This window comes from Diabrotica virgifera, chromosome 8 (genome assembly GCF_917563875.1).
Source record: "Diabrotica virgifera virgifera chromosome 8, PGI_DIABVI_V3a".
In the NCBI taxonomy this organism is placed as follows: Eukaryota; Metazoa; Arthropoda; class Insecta; order Coleoptera; family Chrysomelidae; genus Diabrotica; species Diabrotica virgifera.
The window spans coordinates 219,174,728-219,198,416 of NC_065450.1; the positions used below are offsets into that span (position 1 = coordinate 219,174,728).

Below are 23,689 nucleotides of genomic sequence, written 5' to 3' on the forward strand. Positions count from 1 at the left end.
CCCCGAGTATAATGGGACAAAGACTCTATAATAGATTACCAACGCATATAAAATTGTGTAAGAGCCTGACAAGCTTTAAACTAAATTTAAAGGAATTTCTGATGACACACATTTTTTATTCAGTTGAAGAATTTCTTTAATTTTAAATGTATTTTCGTTGTTAGTTTGTGTAGTGTGATTGTTTATTTTGTTTGTTATATTTACTTAATGTATTACTTTTGACTAATTCTATAAAGACTCTGTCTGTCTAAAAGAAAATAGAGTATTTATTTATTTATTTATTTATTTATTTATAATGTACGGAACTGAATGTTGAGCAGTTAAAAAAAAAGGAACAACAAAGCATAGGGAGATAATGAGAATGGTTAGGTGGATGAGTGAAGTGACAAAAAAAGATAAATTCTTAAGAATGAGTATGTTAGTGGAGGTCTAGGAGTGGCACCGATATGTGAGAGCATGCGTTAAGATGGTTTGGTCATGTTCAACGTCGAGAAGTTAATCATCCCATACGAAGAATTGCTGATTCCTGGGAGGAGTAGGAGAGGAAGTCAAAAGCCTGGGGGAAGACGCTAAACAGGACATATCGTAAATAGGGTTGAATTTAGTATGACCCAAGATAGAAACTTAGATAGAAACTAGGGTTGAATTTAGTATGACCCAAGAATGGGGAGTTTTTGATAAATTTTGCCACCAGTAAAAACATGGTTATAAGTTCCACATGCTTCCCACATAAAGGCATACACAAAATGACATGGATTTCACCAGATGGAACCACAACCAATCAAATTGACCATGTGCTGATAGACAAAAGTGCAGCCAGTAGTATCTCCGATGTGAGAACACGACGAGGAGCATGCTGTGGATCAGACCATCTTTTAGTACAAACCAAATTTAGATGCAGAGTTAACAGCAAAAGAAACGAAAGACAACAAAGAACAAACAAACTTGACCTGGAAAAACTGAAGATTCAGGAATGTAAAGAGAAGTTCGAACAAGAAGTCGCAAATGAGTTAAGGACGCTAGAACTGCACTCCATAGAGGGCAAATGGACTAATATCAAAACAGCAGTACTGACAGCAGCAGCGTCCACCCTGGGAAACAAGAAAAAGGAGAGAAGAGCAGCATGGTTTGATGACGAGTGCAGACAAGCAATCGAGGAAAGAAATGAAGCACACAAAATGTACATAACAAGAAGAACACGGGAAAGACGAACATTATTTGAAGTCGCAAGACGGAAAGCAGACAAGACATGTAGAAATAAAAAGAGAGCCTATGAAAATGGACAAATAGAAAAAATGGAAGAACATTTCAAAAATAACGAAATTAGAGGGGCTTACGAATACCTAAAAAAGATAAAAAGTGGGTATAAACCTCAAACAAGTCTATGTAAAGATGAAAGTGGGCAAATAATCAGTGACCAACAGAAAGTCACAGAAACCTGGAAGCATTATTTTCAGACACTACTTGGAACTCAAGTAGACATGGAAGATGAAATGGGTATGATCTACGTAGAAGAGAATGGAGTAGAAGCTCCAACCATAGAGGAAGTTTTCGAAGCCATTAAGGCCCAGAAAAACAATAAAGCTCCGGGAGTTGATGAAATACCAGCAGAACTATATAAGGTAGGTGGCGACCACCTAGCAAGTCACATCCACGCGCTCATCAGAGACGTATGGCAAGAAGAGAAAATACCCGACGACTGGAAGAAAAGTATAGTATGCCCGATCTATAAAAAAGGAGACAAACTCCAGTGCAAAAACTACCGTGGAATCTCTCTACTATGTACAGCATATAAAGTCCTCACGTATATTATAAACCAGCGGCTCCAACCACTAGCAGAAAATATTATTGGAGAGTATCAGACGGGCTTCCGACGGGGAAGATCGACACTGGATCAAATATTCACAGTAAAACAGATCTTGAGCAAAGCATGGGAACACGATATTGATGTTCACAACGTGTTTGTAGACTTCAAACAGGCATACGACTCAGTCAAAAGGAACAAACTATACTATATATTGGCTGAATTGGCAATACCACACAAGTTAATAAGACTCATTAAAGCCACAATGGATGAAACTCAGGCATGTGTACGAATACAAAACCACCGGATAGACTTTTTTAACATTTCGGAGGGACTAAAACAGGGAGATGGGCTGGCCCCAACATTGTTTAACCTGGCACTGGAGTATGCGGTTAGGCAAATGCAAACTGGACGAGGAAATCTACTGACCAACCGAACGGTTCAACTGGCCGCTTATGCTGATGATATTAATATTATGAGTAGAACATCAACAGGAGCACAGGAAACATATGCAGAGTTAAAAACACAAACAAAAATGCTAGGTCTGGAAATTAACACAGAAAAAACAAAAATAATGACTCAGACGAGAAGAAATATAGTCCCAGAAAACATTATACATGAAGATGACATTGAAACGGTTGAAAAGTTTACATACCTGGGAGTAGAAATATATGCCGACGGATCAGAAGATGGAGAAATAAGGAAGAAAATAACGCAGGCAAACAGAGCTTATTTTGCCCTCTCCCATATATTTCGGTCAAAAAGTGTCCACCGAAATACAAAGATGAGAATCTATAAAACCTTAATTCGACCAATAACATGCTATGGCAGTGAAGTCTGGGTGCTGAAAGAAACATCCAAAAACAAACTCGACACATTCGAAAGGAAAGTACTTAGGAGAATACTAGGACCTGTGAGGGAAAACGGAATCTTGAGAAGTCGATACAACAACGAGCTTTATCAACTTTATAAGGAAACGCCCCTGTCAGACTTCATTAGATTACAAAGATTGCAATGGGCCGGACATGTGATAAGAATGGGAGAGGATAGGCTACCAAAACGAGCACTGAATGCTAGAATGCAAGGAAAGAGACCGGTTGGGAAGCCACGAAAGCGCTGGGAAGACACAGTAAACAGCGACGCACAAGCCCTTTTAGGAGTCCGTGTATGGAGAAGAGCAGCCACAGACAGGCAAGGGTGGAGGCAAAAAATAAAGGAGGCCAAGGCTCAATTTGGGCTGTAGTGCCGTAGAAGAAGAAGAAGATAGAAACTTGGGGAGAAATGTTGAATATGTATGATTATGGAAGCCGACTTCGCGTAGGGATAAAGACAAAGCTAATGATGCCATCGTAAAGTAACGCATCGTACTACAAATATCTATTTGTTTTTGCTTGCCTTCAAAATCATACAATAGATTTTATACAAATTCGTGGAATATATTAAAAATATACGGAAAATATCATTTATAGTCGGATGCAAAAAATAAAAAAATTGAAAAATCTAATACATCGGATAAACGGTTTTCGCCCCACGCTTTTCTTTAACGAATGTGTTAGATTTAAAAAAAAAAATTATTTATTGCTTTTTAGTTGATTTTTTTATAATATGTTTAATTTTAGTCACTCGTAACTAAAGAAAAGCGTTTCTTAAAAATATTTTTTTCATATTTTTTATTTTTTACTTTTTATTTTAGTCTTACACTTTTCAAACATTAAAATATATCGTCATGTTTATTAAAATATGTATAAAACATATGATGTAAAAACATGAAAAGTAGTCGGAATCGGTAAAAAATTTGAAACTTTATTGTTTATTTATGAAGCATAACGTAAACAATTAACGTAAAAAGTGAAATTATGTATTGTGCATATACTAGCTAACATAGCTATAAGCATAAATAAGCTATACAATCGGTTAAAGTTTCAAGTTTCTACATTGTAAAAAACAAGAGAATTTAAGCATTTTCCGTTAAAATCGTTTTTTTTATTTAAATAATTAATAAACAAAAAATTTTTATTGACTATTCGTGTATTGTTCCCGCGAATGCATATGTCTGCAAATTTTTAATCATTTGCATTGAAGAAAAGGCAGTCAAATTACGTCCAAATATTTGACCCAAACGATTGAACTAAAGAAAAGCGTTTAATTAATTAATACGACAAAACGAATTCTAATGTTAATTGTAGCACAAAACGTCTCTACCGATGGTTTTTCTAAGACTAATATAAAAACACGAATTTTTTGAATTCGAGTTTTGGTTGAAGTTTTGTTTCGTATCGTATTGAAATTTGACACGAATAAACGCCGATTTATATATAAACAAGTTTATGAGCGTTCAAAATTTGAAACTTTATTGTCTATTTATGAAGCATAACGTAAACAATTAACGTAAAAAGTGAAATAATGTATAGTTCATATCATTAGCTACAATCCGTAAAAGTTTCAAGTTTCCACATTGTAAAAAACAAGAGAATTTAAGCATTTTCCATTAAAATCGTTTTTTTTATTTAAACAATTAATAAATATAAATTTTTTTTTATTGACTATTCGTGTATTGATCCTGCAAATGCATATGTCTGCAAATTTTCATTCATTTGCATTGAAGAAAAGTCAGTCAAATTAACGTCTAAAGATTTGATGCAAACTATTGAAGTAAAGAAAAGCGTTTAAAAAATATATGGTCACTACAAAAAGACTAATTTTGTATTAGTCCTGTCGCCAGGGGGGGTACAACGGCCTCGTTAATTCAGATGGACTTACCCAAGTTTTTTTTATGTATTTTGACCCGTAGAACCCGAATTTTTTGGGTAACAGTTGATCCGGATGTCGATAAGATTGTTATAGACCAAGAACTTGAGGAATCAAATAACAGCGATTTTTGGCAAAACAAAACAATATTTTGTATTTTTTGGGTCATTTTAAGCAAAAAATATTTCTACAAGTTTTTTAGTAGGATGCACAGTTTTCGAGATAAACGCGGTTGAACTTTCAAAAAATCGAAAAACTGCAATTTTTAAACCCGAATAACTTTTGATTAAAAAATAAAATAGCAATTCTGCTTAGCGCCTTTGAAAGTTCAAGTCAAATTATGTCGGTTTTGATTATTTGCATTGCTAAAAATTTATTGTGTTATTGTTAAACAAAGCTACAAACAACTAGTGCGTGAGTGATGTTTCTATGATTTCTCATTTAAAATCGAACGAGTAGGTAGAATAGGTACTAGTGCAATCAAGACTATTTCTACGTTACATGCGTTAAAACGCATGTAAAAGCACGGGAAACCCTACGTGTTTATATCTTTGTTAAACAATAAAAAAATAAATTTTTACCAACGCAAATAATCAAAACCGATATAATTTGACTTAAACTTTCAAATGCGGTAAGCAGACTTGCTATTTTATTTTTTAATCAAAAGTTATTCGGGTTCAAAAATTGCAATTTTTCGATTTTTTTAAAGTTCAACCGCGTTTATCTCGAAAACTGTGCATCCTACGAAAAAACTTGTAGAAATATTTTTTACTTAAAATGGCCCAAAAAATACAAAATATTGTTTTGTTTTGCCAAAAATCGCTGTTATTTGATTCCTCAAGTTCTTGGTCTATAACAATCTTATCGACATCCGGATCAACTGTTACCCAAAAAATTCGTGTTCTACGGGTCAAAATACATAAAAAAAACTTGAGTAAGTCCATCTGAATTAACGAGGCCGTTGTACCCCCCCTGGCGACAGGACTATATGTAGTAATTTTATTCAAAGTTTGGTTATTGAAAAACTCTGTATAGTCCAGAAAGCCACTGCGCATCCGCTAGGAAAAATATTCTAATTCGGATTTTTTGGAAAATCTTACTCAAAAAGGACCCCTTTTAACAAATTTGCATGTTGCCAGGACCAAAAGTTGGTCAAAAATTTTTTAAACGTTTTTTTTTGTTTTTTTCCTAAAATTATTTTTTTTGCATGGAACAAATTTTTTTTAGGTTTTTTGGATCATCGAAAACAGAATAGGTCTTTAGTAACTTTTCGCTAAAGTTGATAGTTTTTGACATATAAGCGATTAAAAATTGAAAAATTGCGAAATCGGCCATTTTTAACCCTCAAAATCTATGTGAAAAACTGAAAATCTGAATGTTGCCAAGGTAGGTAGATATTCTTTAAACATCGATTGATGAAATCCCGAAGAGTTTTTTGCAATACAATATTCAAAACTCCTTTGTTCATTAATTGCTAATCAAGCGTGCGCGACACTATTTTCCCCGTTGCATGTGTATGAAGTATGGTGCAAATGAAAGGAATAAATTCGTCATTTCATAAACCGGCGACTTTAAGAAAAAATCCCGAAACAGGTCGATTTTTATTTTTAAGTTATGATATTGTGACATATATGGTATACTAGTGAAGTCATCCATCTAGGCGTTATGACGTAATCGATTATTTTTTTAAACGAGAATAGGGGTCGTGTGCTAGCTCATTTGAAAGGTTGTTCAATTCTCTATTCAGTAATATAAACATTTACATAATTATTTATACAGGGTGTCCAATAATTTAATTTTTTTGTCAATTTGCCAAATGATTTAATTTAATAAAAATTTTTTGGACACCCTGTATAAATAATTATGTACATGTTTATATTACTGAATAGAGAATTGAAGAACCTTTCAAATGAGCCAGCACATGACCCATATTCTCATTTAAAAAAATCATCGATTATGTCATCACGCCCAGATGGATGACGTCACTAGTATACTATATATGCCACAATATCATAACTTAAAAATAAAGACCGACCTGTTTTGGGATTTTTCCTTAAAGTCACCGGTTTACGAAATAACGAATTTATTCCTTTCATTTGCACCATACTGTCGGTGGAAAATAGTGTCGCGCACGCTTGATTAGCAATTAAAAAACAAAGGAGTTTTTGAGATTATATTGCAAAAAACTCTTCGAGATTTCATCAATCGATGTTTAAAGAATATCTACCTACCTTGGCAACATTCAAATTTTCAGTTTTTCACATAGTTTTTGAGGGTTAAAAATGGCCGATTTCGCAATTTTTCAATTTTTAATCGCTTATATGTCAAAAACTATCAATTTTAGAGAAAAGTCACTAATGACCTTTTCTGTTTGGAATGATCCAAAAAACCTAAAAAAATTTTGTTCCATGCAAAAAAAATTATTTTAGGAAAAAAACAAAAAAAAAACGTTTAAAAAATTTTTGACCAATTTTTGATCCTGGCAACATGCAAATTTGTTAAAAGGGGTCCTTTTTGAGTAAGATTGTGCAAAAAATCCGAATTAGAATATTTTTCCTAGCGGATGCGCAGTGGCTTTCTGGACTAGTATAATACAAAAAACGAATAACTCATTATAATCGAATAGTGATCGGCTACATTATATAAACACTTTTTTTACCCACTAACTTTTTTACTGCTTCCGAAATGTTATTGTTATTGTGTTCATTCATGCATGTATAAAAACAAGAACAAGGAAGGAATAGGAAATGCGTGCAAGAACCTTCAGAAAAGTAATCTAACAACTTGTCATTCCACTTGTTATGCGGTCTGGTATGACCATCGAGCAAATGTCCCTGGTAGTTTCCTCATTTCCATGAATTTGAACAATTTGGCGAGTAGGGCATTGCAAGAGCACTGAACGCAACGTGAATGGGTAATTAATAATCTATCGATGAGTTCATTACGTAAACTAATTTACCGGTGGATAACGAGTCCCGGTAGTCAAGGCCGCAAAGAACTATACAGGGTGAAGCGTTCATAATACCGCAGAAGTATATCACTTGTTTCTGATAAGAAACTGTGCTAATTTACGATGTTTCAATTATTACAATGTCTTACGTACAACCAAATAATTGATAGGCTAGTTCTTCTTGTTCTTCTTTCTTGTATGTAGGCTTTAAAGCCTGTTTCTCCTTCGATATTAGCCTGCTAAATTAAATTTAAATTATCGTTCCATCTTTTTCTTGATCTGCCAATACTTCTTCGTCAATTTGGTGACTTATCTCGTGCTACATACTCGTACTATCCTATCCTCTACCATTCTACTAATGTGTTCGTTCCACTCCTGTTTCCGTTTTGTCACTTATCCATTTATGTTTTCTACATTGCATGCTCTTCTTATGTTTTCGCTTTTCTCCCTATCCAACAGACTTTTCCCTAATATTCGTCGAAGTATTTTTATCTCTGTTGTTTCTGTTGTTTCTAGTAGTCGTCTCGTTTAAATGTGTCAGGTCTTGTTTCTGTCAATATAATTGTATTTCTTGGCTGTTGTATTGAAGATGTGTGTTAATCTTTGGAGATCGTCTTCTGTCTCGGCGATTAATGCGACGTCGTCTGCATAACATAATATTTGGATTTCTTTGTTCCCTATTCTGCAACCATGACCTTTACGTACTGCTTGTATTATTTCATCCATTATTATATTAAAGAGCATTTTGCTTAATGAGGCACCTTGTCTGACTCCGCTTTGTACTGGTATAATCTGTGTTAATTTTCCATTTTTCTTTGCCTGTATTCGATTATGGGAGTAGATGTTTTCGATGGTTTGTATAATATTGATTGATATGTTTCTTCTGATAACAGATAGAAACGGAAATAAAATAACTGAGGATGAGCCCATTATAGAAAGGTGGAGAGAATATTTCAAGGAACTTTTAAACAATGAAAATACAACAGCAGAGAATCGCACACAGATAACAGATGAAACACCTGAAAGAGGGCCAGAAGACAATACTGCCTATACACAAAACGGGAGACACTAAAGAGTGCAGTAATTATAGGTGTATATAATTTCTCTGCTCAGCGTTAAAAATCTACGAAATCATTCTAGAAAAGAAACTACGAGAAATAGTTAAGCCTTAACTGGCAGATACACAAAGTGGATTTAGACCATCACACAGCGTACAAGATCATATATTCACACTACAGCAAATTACTGAAAAAACACTGTTAAAAAATGATACACTGCACCTGGCGTTTTTAGATATGAAAAAGGCGGTTGACATGGTCAATAGAGAAGGAATATGGCAAAGCCTGATAAACAAGGAAGTAGATGAAGAACTTGTAAGTGTAATAAGGAGTTTGTATGTCAACACAAAAAACCAGATCAGGACAAGTAACTTAATCTCAGGCGAATTTTATAACAATGTCGGGGTTAGACAAGGTGGAGTGCTGAGCCCACTGTTATTTATTTCTGTATGGATGAAGTTATTAAAAAGTGTTGGAAAAAAACTAAAAAATGCGCTATAGGGTATACAAATTTGCAGCAAATAAAAATTAAAGCCTGTGCATTTACTGATGACATTGTATTAGTTGCAAGAACTGAAAAGGCTCTCGCAGATAACATAAGAATCTGGCTGAAGAACTAAAAACTACAACTTAATAATACATATGGAGAAAATTGAAGTAATGACAATAGCCAACAAAAAAGCAACTGTAAATATTGAAATCGAAGGGCAAAAAATCGAGCAAGTAGACCTCTTTAAGTATTTGGGAATAATCTTAAGCAACAAAGGTACACAAGAAGATGAAATTGGAAACACAACAAAATTGGCAACGAAAACTTATTATTCACTGTATAAAAATTTCCTAAACAAAAAAGAAATATCGAGAAAAACCAAAATGACAGTATATAAAACCGTATATATGCCAATTACAATATATGGGGCACAAAACTGGGTACTTGATGACAGACAAAGAAAAAGATTACAAGCTACAGAAATGAGATACTTAAGAAACGTGGTGGGAGCAAGAAGATTAGACAAAAGAAGAAACGAAGATATAAGACATGAACTACAGGTAAAATCGCTACGAAAATGTTAAAGAAAAGAAGTTAAAATGGGCTGGACACATGATAAGAATGAGTGGTGACAGACAAGTGAAAATTACATGGGAGGCCAAAGCAGTGGGTAAAAGACGAGGGGCAGACCAAGGAAAAGCTGGAACACTAGTGTAAACGAAATACTTAAGAAAAGAGGAACATCGTGGCAAGAAGCAAAAGTTTTAGCAGCAGATAGGAAGAAGTGGCGTAAATTTGCAGAGAGTATTATATAAAGGAGGAATCCTCGACACCTATAGGTATAAGAGGCAATCGATTATGTATGTATGTATGTATGTGGGTCTACCCCAAAATCCCGACAGCCAAAATACCGACAGCCACAATCCCGACGGCCAAAATCCCGACACGCCAGAATCCCGACAGGCCAGAATCCCGACAGGTTTGATGAGTTTCTTTTTAACATATAATTACATTTATTTCTTGTTTTTTGTTTATGGCCATCTGTTTTTTACTTTTTGTTATCTACTAAACAAAAGTATTTTGTATTAAAAGTATTAAACAAAAGTCGGAATTTTTACTTATGCGAGGATTGTTGCATGTCGGGATTTTGGCCTGTCGGGATTCTGGCGTGTATAGGGATTCTTGCGTGTCGGTGTTTTGGCCGTCGGGATTTTGGCTGTCGGGATTTGGGGCGGCACCGATGTATGTTTCTTCTATACAGTAAATGTAAGACGTTTGCGACTTGGATGCGATCGAAAGCCTTTGTCAGTTCTATAAAACATAGATATGCTGGTTTATTGTACTCGATGGGCTTTTCTAGTAGATAGGCTAGAATCTTGATAAATGAAAACTAGTAAATTACTTGAAAATGGACATGGAGCATGGACATAGCGGTACTTATAAAAGAGTGGGAAACGAAATAATACAAGCATATGTTCATTACTCATCATCAACATAATGCAATCTTCGCTTATCCAATGCGGAACATAAATCTCCCTCATAATTTTCCATCTGTTTCGATCTTCTGTCTCTTGCATCCAGTTTCTATGACAACGTTTTAGATCGTCAATCTAATATATGTATTGGTAAACGACCTCTGCTTTGGTAGTCATTATCTCTTGGTCTCCATTCCATTGAGCTGCAGGAAGCTCATGATCGACGATCTTGGAAGAAATTAGGGGAGGTCTATATTCAACTTTGGACGCAGAAAGCTGGATGATGATGCTGAACAATCTCTCTCATCTGTACCAACAACAATTGATTTAAGATCCACTATAACAACTACTTTTACAATATAATGTTTACAATAATATAAAAAGTATCACCTTTTCAAATGCTTCAAAAAATCTGGGCCTGCAAGTAAATTAGGAGAAAACTAAGAGGATGGTTTCAACACCCAACGAGAGAGCCAGAAACATCGGTCACCAATTCACGGTTGATAACTTTACCTTTGAAGTGGTGGACAAGTTCACATACTTGGACTCCCTGATCACCAAGAAGAACGTCATGACGGAAGAAATTAAACAAAGCGAAATCACCTAGCAAATAAATGCTATTTTGGACTGAGTAGACATAAGCGAAGCAGAAACTTAGGCCAAAAACAAAAATAACCATACATAAAATCCTTATACATACAACCATTGTTGACATATGGATCGGAGACATGGACCATTTCCAAGGCAGATAAAAACCTTCTGCTTATATTTGAACGAAGGATCGTGAGAGGAATATTCGGTGGCATCTGTGAAAATTGTGTTTGGAGGAGGAGGTACAACTACGTGATATACCACAGAAATAAACATATATTTGGTGATAAAGACGTAGTATCTCTTATAAAAATAGGAAGAGGACATCTAAAGATCACAACAGAACAACCCTCCTAGAAGAATCCTTATATCACAACCTATGGGAAGTAGAAATAGGGGTAGGAAAAAGCTCAGGTGAAAGGATGATGTAGTTGAGGATGGTAGAAAAATAGGCGCAGCAAATTGCCAACAGTTAAAAATGAATAGAACTGACTTAGGAAGAGACTTAGGAAGGTCGAGGCTCTTTTATAGGACTGTAGCACCATTGATGATGATGATAACAACTACTTTTAGAGTACCCTGCTAATTTTCAATATCATACCACCTTGTATATACCTATGTAATGTATTTATCTGAGTTTAAGGTCATTTATAAAAAGGTGAAGGGGCTAAATGTGGTTCTGTATGAGTAGGTGCTATAAAACTAAAAAAACGAGATCAATTTTTACTAGAGTGAAAGTTGTTCAACGAGATGAAGTTGATCATTATTAAGGCGTTTTAAAATGCACATTTGCACGTGTTTTGTTTTTAATGGTCTTTAAAAGTAGGGTAGCAGACTATATCAATTATTTAATGATTATTGTTTTTGGTACATTATTGGATAATTTTGGTGGTTGAAATTAAAGAAATAATTGACAAAAATAAAATGCAAATTTTTTACATGTTATATTCAAATGTAACCCTTTTTTAAATGCGACACTATCGTAGAATTCTCCATACATATGACATTTTTATGTTAGGACTGGGAAATGAAATATATAATAAAAATAGAAAGGAGTACCCTGTTCAAAACTGGGGGATTAAGAGATATTTTAGAGAGGGATTGAAAGTGTCCCAGAACGTAAACAAAGCAGGTGTAATATTTTGTATTATTCTTTTTAGTTTCTCTGGATTTCTTAACTTCTTGGTAGAAATTTTTTACCATTTTGTCTTCATCTATGTTTTTAATGGCTTTTCTATCTGTTCTTTTCGTCTTTTTTTTGCAAAATATTTTAAATGATCTTCTTTTAGAAACAAAAGTGAGCTATATTTCCTTTAAATCCCTTGGTCTGGACTGTTCTTTCTACTACTATGTAAAAGAGTGTTGTTCACAGTTATGTAAAAGAGTATTGTTGACAGCTATGTAAACGAGTGTTGTTGACAGGGAATCGCTTTGTCATACTCCTGTTTCTATTCTTCTTCTTCTTATTCTTCTTCTTCTTCTTCTTCTTCTTCGTTGAGCTAGGATTACTCCTGTTTGTCTGCCTCTTATTCTGTTTCAGTGGTTGTTGACTGTACATTGTTTTTCCACCTTTTCGGTGGCCTTCCAATGGGTCTTCTGCTATACGGCTTGTTGTTTTTACAGATGTTCGCTAATCTATCTGGTTCCATTCGATTTAAATGTTCGTTCCAGTTTTTTTTTCTTATTTTTATCCACTTGTTAATGTTTTGAATTTTGCATTGTTTGCATTTGCGATATTTCGAGATACCTGTTTCTATTAAAATTGTATTTTTGCTACCTTTTTCTGGTATTTTAGCTCGGGATCCATCCATAGTCATTTATGACATTAATCGGTTGTTTCCGTAATTATCTGGATCGCATCTGTAATAGATCTGTCTCGTTAAATCCTTGCTGCCAGTCCCCAATTTTTTTCTCTGTAAATTTAGTGAGTTTTCGTCTAAGAAGGGGTATTTGAATTTTGTATGTTGTACTCAGAAGAGATATACCTCTATAAGTAGTTGTTACAGTCTATTTCTTCTCCTTTCTTAAATATTGGTATAATTCTACCTCTTATTCAGTCCTTAGAAATTTTTTCTGCTTTCCATATTATATAATTCCCCCTTCCCGTTTTTAATCTTAATCATCTTGTTGGGAATTTTATCTGGGCCATGGGGGTTTAATGTTTAATGCCACCGGTTGACCTACAAAATGGACAATTACCAACCAGTGGAACAGGCTGGCTTCCGCAAAGGATATAGTACATCAGACCATCTGCTGACAATGAGAACATTGATAGAGAAGGCAAATGAATACCAACTACCCGTATTTCTTGCCTTCGTAGACTATGAAAAGGCGTTTGATAGTATCGAGATGTGGGCCATAGAACAAGCTATTAATAATTGTAGAATAGATTCGAGATATAGACAACTAATACATAATATATATGAAAATGCAACTATGATAGTACAACTAGACGAAAATACAAATCCCATCCCTATTAAGAGAGGCGTGAGACAAGGAGACGTAATATCGCCAAAGCTTTTCAACCTAGCACTAGAAGACGTCTTCAAAACGACAAATTGGTCAACCTATGGCATTAACGTTAATGGCAAGAAGCTAAATCACCTCAGATTCGCTGACGACATTGTGATTATAGCGAGCTCATTCGAGGAACTGCAAATTATGATAGAGGAACTCGCAGGCAACTCCCAATACGTCGGTCTAAAAATGAACATGAAGAAAACAAAAATAATGACAAACACAGATGACCCCAGACGCATAACTATAAATGGCAGTGAGATAGAAAAAGTCCAGGAATATATCTACCTAGGCCAAATCCTGAAACTTGACAAAGAAAACCAAAGTGCGGAAATTAATAGGAGAGCAAGACTAGCATGGGCAGGATTTGGAAAACTTGGTTGGATACTTAAGAACCGCAAAATACATCAATATTTGAGGACCAAAGTGTTCAACCAGTGCATCCTTCCTATCATGACATATGGGTGTCAAACCTGGACCCTAACCAAGGCAAATATGAATAAACTAGCTACAACAGAAAGAGCTATGGAAAGAGCAATGTTAGGTATACGACTGTCAGATAAAAAGAGGAGCGACTGGGTAAGATCAAAAACAAAAGTCGAGGACATAACAACAAAAGTTGCCAAACTTAAATGGAGCTTTGCAGGCCACACTGTTAGACAAAAAGACCAACGTTGGAATGCCACGATACAACATTGGAGACCTTACCAAAGTAAACGACCGAGAGGAAGACCACAGATGAGATGGGTTGATGATATTAAAAGAGTAGCCGGAACGAATTGGAAATATGTTGCTCAGGATAGAGACCGATGGAAGGAGTTGGGAGAGGCCTATGTCCAAACGTGGACGATAGAAGGCTAAGAAGAAGAAGAAGATGGGGGTTTATTATGTTTAATTGTTTAAATTATTTGTACATATTCATCATGTGATGGTATTCTTATTTCATTATCTATCGTGTCTTCTGTTGTATCTTCTTCCTTTTTAGGTTTTGATTTCTTTGCATTTATATAGTTCCATGAAGTATGTTTCCCATGATCTATTGTGAAGTTATATAGAATAGAATAGAAATATGCTTTATTGTCACTGAAAATTATACAGTTTTATGGACAAAGCTTAACATAGAGTAAAAAAAGAATGTGTGTGTACTTTGTACGCACGTAAGAAGTTATACTTCTATTACATATTATGTGATTTTAACGAAATTGATATAATACTTTATATTGATATAATTGATATAATTATTAAATTGATATAATTATATAATAATAAATTGATATAATTAAATTGATATAATTGATATAATTGATATAATACTTTATATAATACTTTAAACAGTTTATTTATATTTTATTTAAATATTAAACTAATTTTAATACTTACTACTTTCCAAAAATTTTTTTTAAGACAATACCAAAAACTAAAAAAAATAAAAGAATAAAACGCACACAAACACATTGAAAAATGCCACAAAGAAAAAATGATTTCTGAACGATAATAATTGTTGGCAAAAATTTTAAATACGCATTTTCTGAAAAAAAAAACAATTACATAACAAATATACTTACAATCATAAAATGCATAAAAAAATAAAAACTTGCATCGGGATTCGAACCCGCGAATTTGGGGGCGCTTTGATTCGTAATCGAAGCCTAGACTCACTCATCCAATAACACATTATTTGTCATGTGGAAAAATAGGGTAACTGAACGTTTTACTGTTTGACAGTTGTTCTGAATAGGGCTTTTCATCGATTGTCATTTGTTTCGAGCTTCTGTCATATGTTGTATAATCTGTGTATAATATTAATATACACGGATTATACGACTTATGACAGAAGCTCGAAACAAATGACTGTGAATGAAAAGTCCTAATATGTAGTTTGTTCAAATTATGTAGTTTGGTTTTTGTGGAAGAAAATATTAAAATATAACAAAACAGTAAGAAAACAATATATTAGTATTAGATGAAGATTGGTAGAACTTTTGTTGGTAATCAAATTAAGTATGTAAATCAAAGCATTATATACCTACTAGTACTAGATAAATAAATCTACGCCAAAAAATCATAATTTAAAAATAAAAGTCGAACCCAATTTCGGATTTCTCTCTAAAATCCCCATTCTTGAGAAAATAAATGTATTGCAACCTAATCCAAATGTATAATTACAATATGATTATAATAAAAACTACTTACCAAATTAGAATGAGTTTTCCTTGTCCAAAATAGTCCAAAAGTCCAAAAATATATATGAAAACTATTTAAAAAGGCAGTATAACTATTAACTAACTTTTGTTTGTTGTTTCTTTTCCCACAAATTTCAAAACGCAACAACCATAAATAATCAAACCACAGCTGTGTCACAGCCGCCATATTGAATAATTCTTGACATGTCATTTGAATATCCAATCAGAACAAAGTTATAATGCGACTGCGCCCAGATTGAAGGTTTTAATCATATTAAAATTCACCCTCATATTGCGCCTAAAGAAGTATAACTTCAAAAATAACAATAACAAATACAATTTTCTGAAGTTTGATAAATCGTCAATGGCCTGCATTTTCTTTTTTGAGCTTTTAGTGATCCAAATACACTAAGCGCCAAAATTAACGCACCACCTTAAAAATGGGACATTTTTAATGCCTCATATTTCCTAAACCTCTTGTCCGATTGTAGTGATTTTTTAAATATTTTATAGCTTTATTCTTCAGGAATATCGATGTAATAATATTGTTGCTAAACAGATAAGTGTCATTGTATACCGGGTGTAACAATGCTATTGTGTTTTTTCCTCAAAGTTTGGAACACTCTGTGGAATATTCTAGCGTATATAAAATATTAAAATTAAAACTTAACTGGAAACTTAGGTTATCTTAACATTTTGCTTTTTGATTCATTTGCTTATGTTGGATAATAAAAAAGTTAGGTACTTCAACAACTAGAAACGTTTTTCATCAATACAGGGTGTTTCTAAATAAGTGCGAAAAACTATGAGGGGTAATTCTGCATGCAAAAATAATGACCGTTTACTTTATAAACATGTTTCCGCAAATGCTTTGTTTCCTAGATATGGGATGTTAAAATTTTTCTTATAAACTGACGATTTATTTATTGCTCTAAAACCGGTTGTGATATGCAAATTAAATTTAGTGGGTTTTAAGAGGTAGTTATTGCGCATTTTTTGACGTACAACTAAGAATTTTATATTCACCATTGGCATGCATACGGGTCATATTACCCGGTCATATTACCCGCATGCACGCCAATGGTGAATATAAAATTCTTAATTGTATGCCAAAAAATGCCCAATAACTACTTCTTAAAACCTACCAAATTTCATTTGCATATCTCAACCGGTTTTAGAGCAATAAATAAATCGTAAGTTTGTACGAAAAAATTCAACATCCCGTATTTTAGAAACGAAGCATTTGCGGACATATGTTTATAAAGCAAACGGTCATTATTTTTCATGGAGAATTACGTCTTAAAGTTTGTCGTACTTATTTAGAAACACCCTGTATTGATGAAAAACGTTGCTAGTTGTTAAGGTACCTAACTTTTTTATTATCCAACATAAGCGAATGAATCAAAAAGCAAAATGTTAAGAAAGCCTAAGGGTACATTTGAGTTTTAATTTCAATATTTTATATACGCTAGAATATTACACAGGGTGTTCCAAACATTGAGGAAAAACACACTATCATTGTTACACCTGGTATACAATGACACTTATCTGTTTAGCAACAATATTATTACATAGATATTCTTGAAGAATAAAGCTATAACCTATTAAAAAAATCACTAAAATCGGACAACAGGTTTAGGAAATATGAGACATTAAAAATGTCCCATTTTTAAGGTGGTGCGTTAATTTTGGCGCTTAGTGTAGTTTAGCGCTGTCTTTATTGTTCTCTTGTAGGCACTTTAACAACTTTTCCATCCACAGCATTTTTCCATCCATATTTTGGTTTCGCATTTTGTATAGAGCCATTCCTCCTTTGAATTCCTTTCTGCTCTAGCACCTGTTCAGCTGAATTCAAAACGGATTCTTTTATATTTTTCCAAATTTCTTTTGTATTATTTGCTTCTGCTAGATTTTTATGTTGCGATCTTAGTTCCTATATGCTTAAATTCTTCAAGTTTCATTTTTTTGTTTTGTCTTGTTCTCTGTGTTAATTACCTTCATTTTTCTTTCTCCTATTACTAGAAAATGATCCATATCCGCATTTACTCCTCTATTATAAACTGACGTTATGGACTATTTTTATCCATTTTTTGGATATCATTATGTGATCTATCTGATTGCCATTTGTTATGCCAGTTATTAGCCATGTTTTTACTTCCATCACCTTCTTGTGACTGCGGCGTTGCAAGAAAGACGATCAGTCACATTTTTCAGGACTGCCCACGCAGAGCATACACAGGCGACCCTATAGACTTTGTAATGGCAACCGAAGGGTCAATCGAATATATAAAAAAACTGGACATCTGTTTGTGATGAATTGTATAATACATAAATATAAATATACATTATATTCTGTGATGTATATTATATTCTGTGATGTACTTAACGGGATGGGTACGTATTTTCGGCTTCAATGCTATTCAAATGTGGATTAATTTTTTTCGAATCCTGAGAAAACTAATACGTATTTTTGAAAAATTTAAACGCAGAATGAAAGATTTCGTTCTTACCGAGGGCAGAAAGTCCCTGAAAACTTCTATAATGTGATTTTTACTTCTAAAATGTAGTGTGATTTTTAATTTCAAATATTTCATTCAAAAGAAACATTTTATTCATTCTAAGGGACTTTCGGCCCTCGGTAATAAAGTAATCTTTCATTCTGCGTTTAAATTTTTCAAAAATACTTATTACTTTTCTCAGGATTCGAAAAAAATGATTACATTTAAAATACTTTGAAAATTTTGACAGGCGTCAACATGTTCCTTTCCTCTTAAGCCATACGCTAAATAAAATAAATTAGCCATGTTACTTTATGTTTTCTTCTGTGCTTCAAGTTTGTACTTATAATGTAACTGTTTGGTATTGCTGTTTCTTCTTCTTTAAGTACCGTCTCTAATGGAGGTGGTAATGACTTCTGCAATAGCTATTGCTGCTAGGTGACCTAATTTTCTACCATTATCGTTTGTATCTTCAGTTTCTTTCCCTCCTACATCCTTATTTTAGTTTTCTTTATCTTATCTTCTCCAATAATTTTGTAAGTATAGTCTAACTGTGTAGATCTAATGCCATTTTTTTCTTGTTGAGATTCTAGGGTAAAATGACACTCCAGAAAGAAAAAGAAGTGTAACATAGCTGAGACAATACGATAAACAAGGCTGATAAGCAAGGAATATAATCAATGGCATGCAGCTGATATTCAACAAAGGTGAAAAAAAAAAGAAAAATATACATTAAAACATGTTTATAATTAGTGAATATTAATTAAATAAAATTTTTAATTCTTCTTTGCAATAAAATTATACTTTTCAGAAACATCTTTCGTTGCATTTTTATAACCAAACTTTTTTTAACTATTCTCAACATTCTGAGAAGTGAATAATCCATCATAGCTAAAAATAATGGGTACTTTTTGCTTTGACCAATTTTATTTGGACTTACACATAAGTTATTTCACCTTTTCATACATTCACCTTGATCGTTGCTGTAGGCATTTATTTATTCTTAATTATAATTTCTCATGTAATTATCGACATATAATCATCATTCCTTGTTAATTACATTATGCAAACTAAAATTTTTATCTGCGATTGCATTCACATAAAGATGTTATAACAAAATCGACATACCATTCACTGATTTGTTATAAGAAAAGTTTACGTATATAATACACTGCTGGACACATATTATGAATTAATCAAAAATTGGAACATGGAATGTGTGAGATACTTATGAATAGGAAGCTTTAAGAAACATACACCAAATTATGGAAAAATACACAACAGATAAATATCCTTGTAATAAAAATTCAAAACAACTTTTATTCTATAGAGTTTTTTCACTAAGTCAATATTTTGCGAGTGAATATGTTTATTTTTCAACAAAAAAGAACACGTTGTTAGACGATTGTTCGCAAATAATTCAAAAAGTAAGTATCTTATCGAAAACAATATTCTTAACAAAAATGTACCTTGTAAAAAAATTTAAAAAAACGGTGCATGCACGAGGTCTCTATATAGACCTAGCAGAGGCAGAGTTACAGCTAATGAAAAACAGGTTCATATTCGTCAAATTCAAAATCGAATATTTTAACGTGAAATAACCAATAAATGAAGCACTTTTTGGGGAAAACTCATTAAAAAATTTTTAAAGTGTTTAAAAAAAAGCTTTATTTCTGTTTTTATAAAAAAAGTTTCTAGTATCAAATGTAAGCAAGTTACGCTCAAAATAAAGTTGCTTCCTTTTGTTTTGGGAAAAAAATGGGGAAAATCACCCTCTAATTAGCAACTTAAGGGGATGGAGCCAAATGCAAAATGTTGACGCATGTCAAAATTTTCAATGTTGTTCAACCTGACCATGGACGAAATAATAAAAAAAAGTAAGAACAAAAAAGGATACCAAATGGGAGAAAAACAACTTAATCAACATAATCTGCTATGCAGACGACGCAATACTAATCTCTCAAAGTGAAGATGATTTACAACGTATGCGGCACGAATTTAATATAACCGCTAGAAAATTTAACATGTTAATTTCCCCAAAAAAGACTAAATGCATGGTTATAACAGCAGATCTAATAAGGTGTAAATTAGAGCTGGAGGGTCAAATAATAGAACAAGTCATGGAGTTTAAATATCTAGGCATCACGTGGCATCACCCTATGCAGCTACGGAAAGCTCGAAACAGAAGTGGAAGATCAGGTGAATAAAGCAAACAGAGCCACAGGTTGCCTGAATGAAATAAAAACATCGAAGTGAATGACATACGCGGCAGAAACACGACCTGATACAGAAAGGACAAAAAGAATGCTAGAAACAGCAGAGATGAAAACATTGCGAAAAATCGATGGTAAGACGCTGTGGGATAGAGCTAGAAGTGCAGATATACGAAGGAGATGCAAGGTGGACAACATTAATAATTGGGTGAAAAGCAGAAGAGTAGAATGGAACGACCACATAACAGTGGAGTGCTGGAACTTTTCAAGCGGCCCGGTGATTTTATAGAAAAGCGGCCTCCCATGATTTCACCTTCTATTATCAGGATGTTTTATTCGTTATTTATAAAATAAAAAAAAAACAAAAATATAAATTATTTTTGAATAAAAAGTTACAACTTTAAACTCAATGATTTTTTTTAATTTGCTATATTTTTTATTTAAGAATAAGCAGTAATTTTACAAATAATAAATGACGTGTATGCCAATATTGAATGCAGTAAGGCAGAATTCACGATTTCCTGAATAAAATAAAATTTTGAGAATTTTTCAATCATGTATTAAGTTGAATTTTAGCAAATCGATTATACAAGAGAGTACAAATACAAGTACAGTACAAATACTTTAATTCAACAATATTTAAAATATTAATACAACGCAATAATCTAAACATTCTTTTGCAATTATTTTATAAAATAATAACTTAACTCTCGACCAATAATTTAAGCATTAAAGTAGATTTTTGAGCAAATTCGTCGTTATTTCATCATTTTTAAGCTCATACAAAGCTTCTTTTTCTATATCCATTAGCATAAATATTTCCAAGTGATCTTGTGTTAAAGTACTTCTTAACTGATTTTTTATGTATTTCAACGTTGAAAAGCTTCTTTCGCAAGATTTCTGTGTCACTGAAAGAGTTAGGTAATAAATGCTTATATAGGTACTATTTAAATTTGGATAAGTACACTGATGTAAGTTGTACTTATGCAAAACAGCATAACAGCAAGCTATACAATCTTTATACTTTTTAGTACCACACGGAGGTGAAGTTTTCACGATATCAACAACATTGTCATTTGTTACTTCATGTTCATTATCACTTAGATTAATAATTTCTGTAGACTGAACATATTCATCATTAACTCGATCTTCTATAATTTCAGTATTTTGCAAAATCCTATTTTTTTAATACAATCCATTTATCAGCAAAATCCACTTCTTTTCTAATTGCAGTCGCAGATATGGTATGATAAAAATTTCTTAATTTTTCAGTAAACGATTTAAATGCCGTTAATGGTAATCCATTTTTTATTATGTCAAGTAGTAGAGCGCTTATGCTCCTGTAGAGTGCTTATAACATCATAAAGCGATTTGTCTTGATTAAATCGTTTTTCAATACTTCCAATAATTCGGAAAAAATGTGCAAGACATTTTTTATTCTGTAGAGTACATACATGTTTTAAGGAAATTGGAAAACCATAAATATACTTGTATGTAAGAAAATAAATATTATTTGTAGTATTAATCTTATTTATGTATATTTTATAGTATTATTCATTTACTTACTGAATTTATTTAACTGTATTTTACCATTAAAAAAATTAAATTTTTTTGAAATGTTTTATTAATATTATTAGCAAAATTAAAATTCGATTAGAAATTAAGAAATATTTTTTTTGTTACATCTAAAAATTTTTGTGAAAAAAAAACTATCTGACCGGCCTCAAGAGGCCGCGGCCTCTCGGTGATTGCACCGATTTATTTATATGGCCAGCACGCCACTGCCACATAAACCGAATGACAACAAATAGAGTAGAAAGGGCGGCGAGAGACGGTTCCCCAATAGGAAGACGATCAGTGGGAAGACCACGAAAAAGATGGAATGACAACTTACTGGAGGCACATTGAAAAACAGACAGAATAATGTCTATATAAAAAGAAGAAGAAGAAGAAGAAGTCAAAATCTTCAATATGTTTCGAATGTATTCATTTTTTTTTAATCCTGAGAAAACTAATAAGCATTTTTGAAAAATTTAAACGCAGAATGAAAGACTACTTTATTACCGAGGGCCAAAAGTCTCTTAGAATAAATAAAAAGTTTCTTTTGAATGAAATATTTGCAATTTAAAATCACACTGAATTTTCCTTTTTATTTTCACCCCCGTAACTTATTAAAATAAATATAATAGAAGTTTTCAGGGGCTATTGGCTCTCGGTAAAAATGTAATCTTTCATTCTGCGTTTAAATTTTTCAAAAATATTTATTAGTTTTCTCAAGATTCGAAAAAAATTAATACATTTAAAACACATTAAAAATTTTGACATGCGTCAAAAGTTTGCATTTTGCTCCCTTGAATGAAATTATTCGTCAACGCTTTACAAGTACAGTCGGAAAAATGAAAGAATACCCATCACATCAATCACTTATTTTGTATTTGCTGTCTTTTTCTATAACAAACGTTTGTTATTTATAGAAAAAGACAACAAATACAAAATAAGTGATTGATGTGATCGTTAATGGGTATTTTTTCATTCTCCCCACTGTATACTTATTTATGTTGAATTTATATGATCTGTAAGTTTCATTGATTCAAAGTGCTTAATTTTAATTGAGTGAGACTCAATCGATCTCTCTCTCTCTTGTCGTTTCCACATTACTAAGTATAGTCATTTCTTCCAATATTCCTAACATTTTTTTTCCATTGGTCTCTATCTTTAGCAGCTCTAAGAGCTTCGCAGAATGAGTTTCCAGGAATCAATCAATCATCATCATTCTCTTTGCCTTATCCCTATGCGGGGTCGGCTTCCCTAATTGCATTTCTCCACACAATTCTATCTTGGGCCATATCAATGTTAATCCCCTTTACCAACATGTCCTGCCTTATCGTCTCCCCCCAGGTCTTCTTTGGTCTTCCTCTCCTACTCCTTCCAGGAATCTGCACTTCAGCTATTCTTCGTATTGGGTGGTTAACGTCTCGACGTTGAACATGACCAAACCATCTTAACCTATGCTCTCTCATTTTGGCATCAATTGGTGCCACACCTAGACTTCCCCTAAAGGTTCTCTCTAGGATTCCAGGAATCAATCAATAGGAATATATAAACGAAAAAGAGTAATCCTTTAGTGGATCTGAGAAATTCGATAACAGATGTCATAGGAAA

General features: G+C 33.1%; 1 protein-coding gene across 1 annotated transcript in view; it reads right to left on the minus strand.

The window, feature by feature from the left end:
- LOC114336350 (putative inorganic phosphate cotransporter) overlaps nt 1-23,689 on the minus strand; it is a 122,258-nt gene that overhangs the window by 97,812 nt on the left and 757 nt on the right. The window lies entirely within an intron of this gene.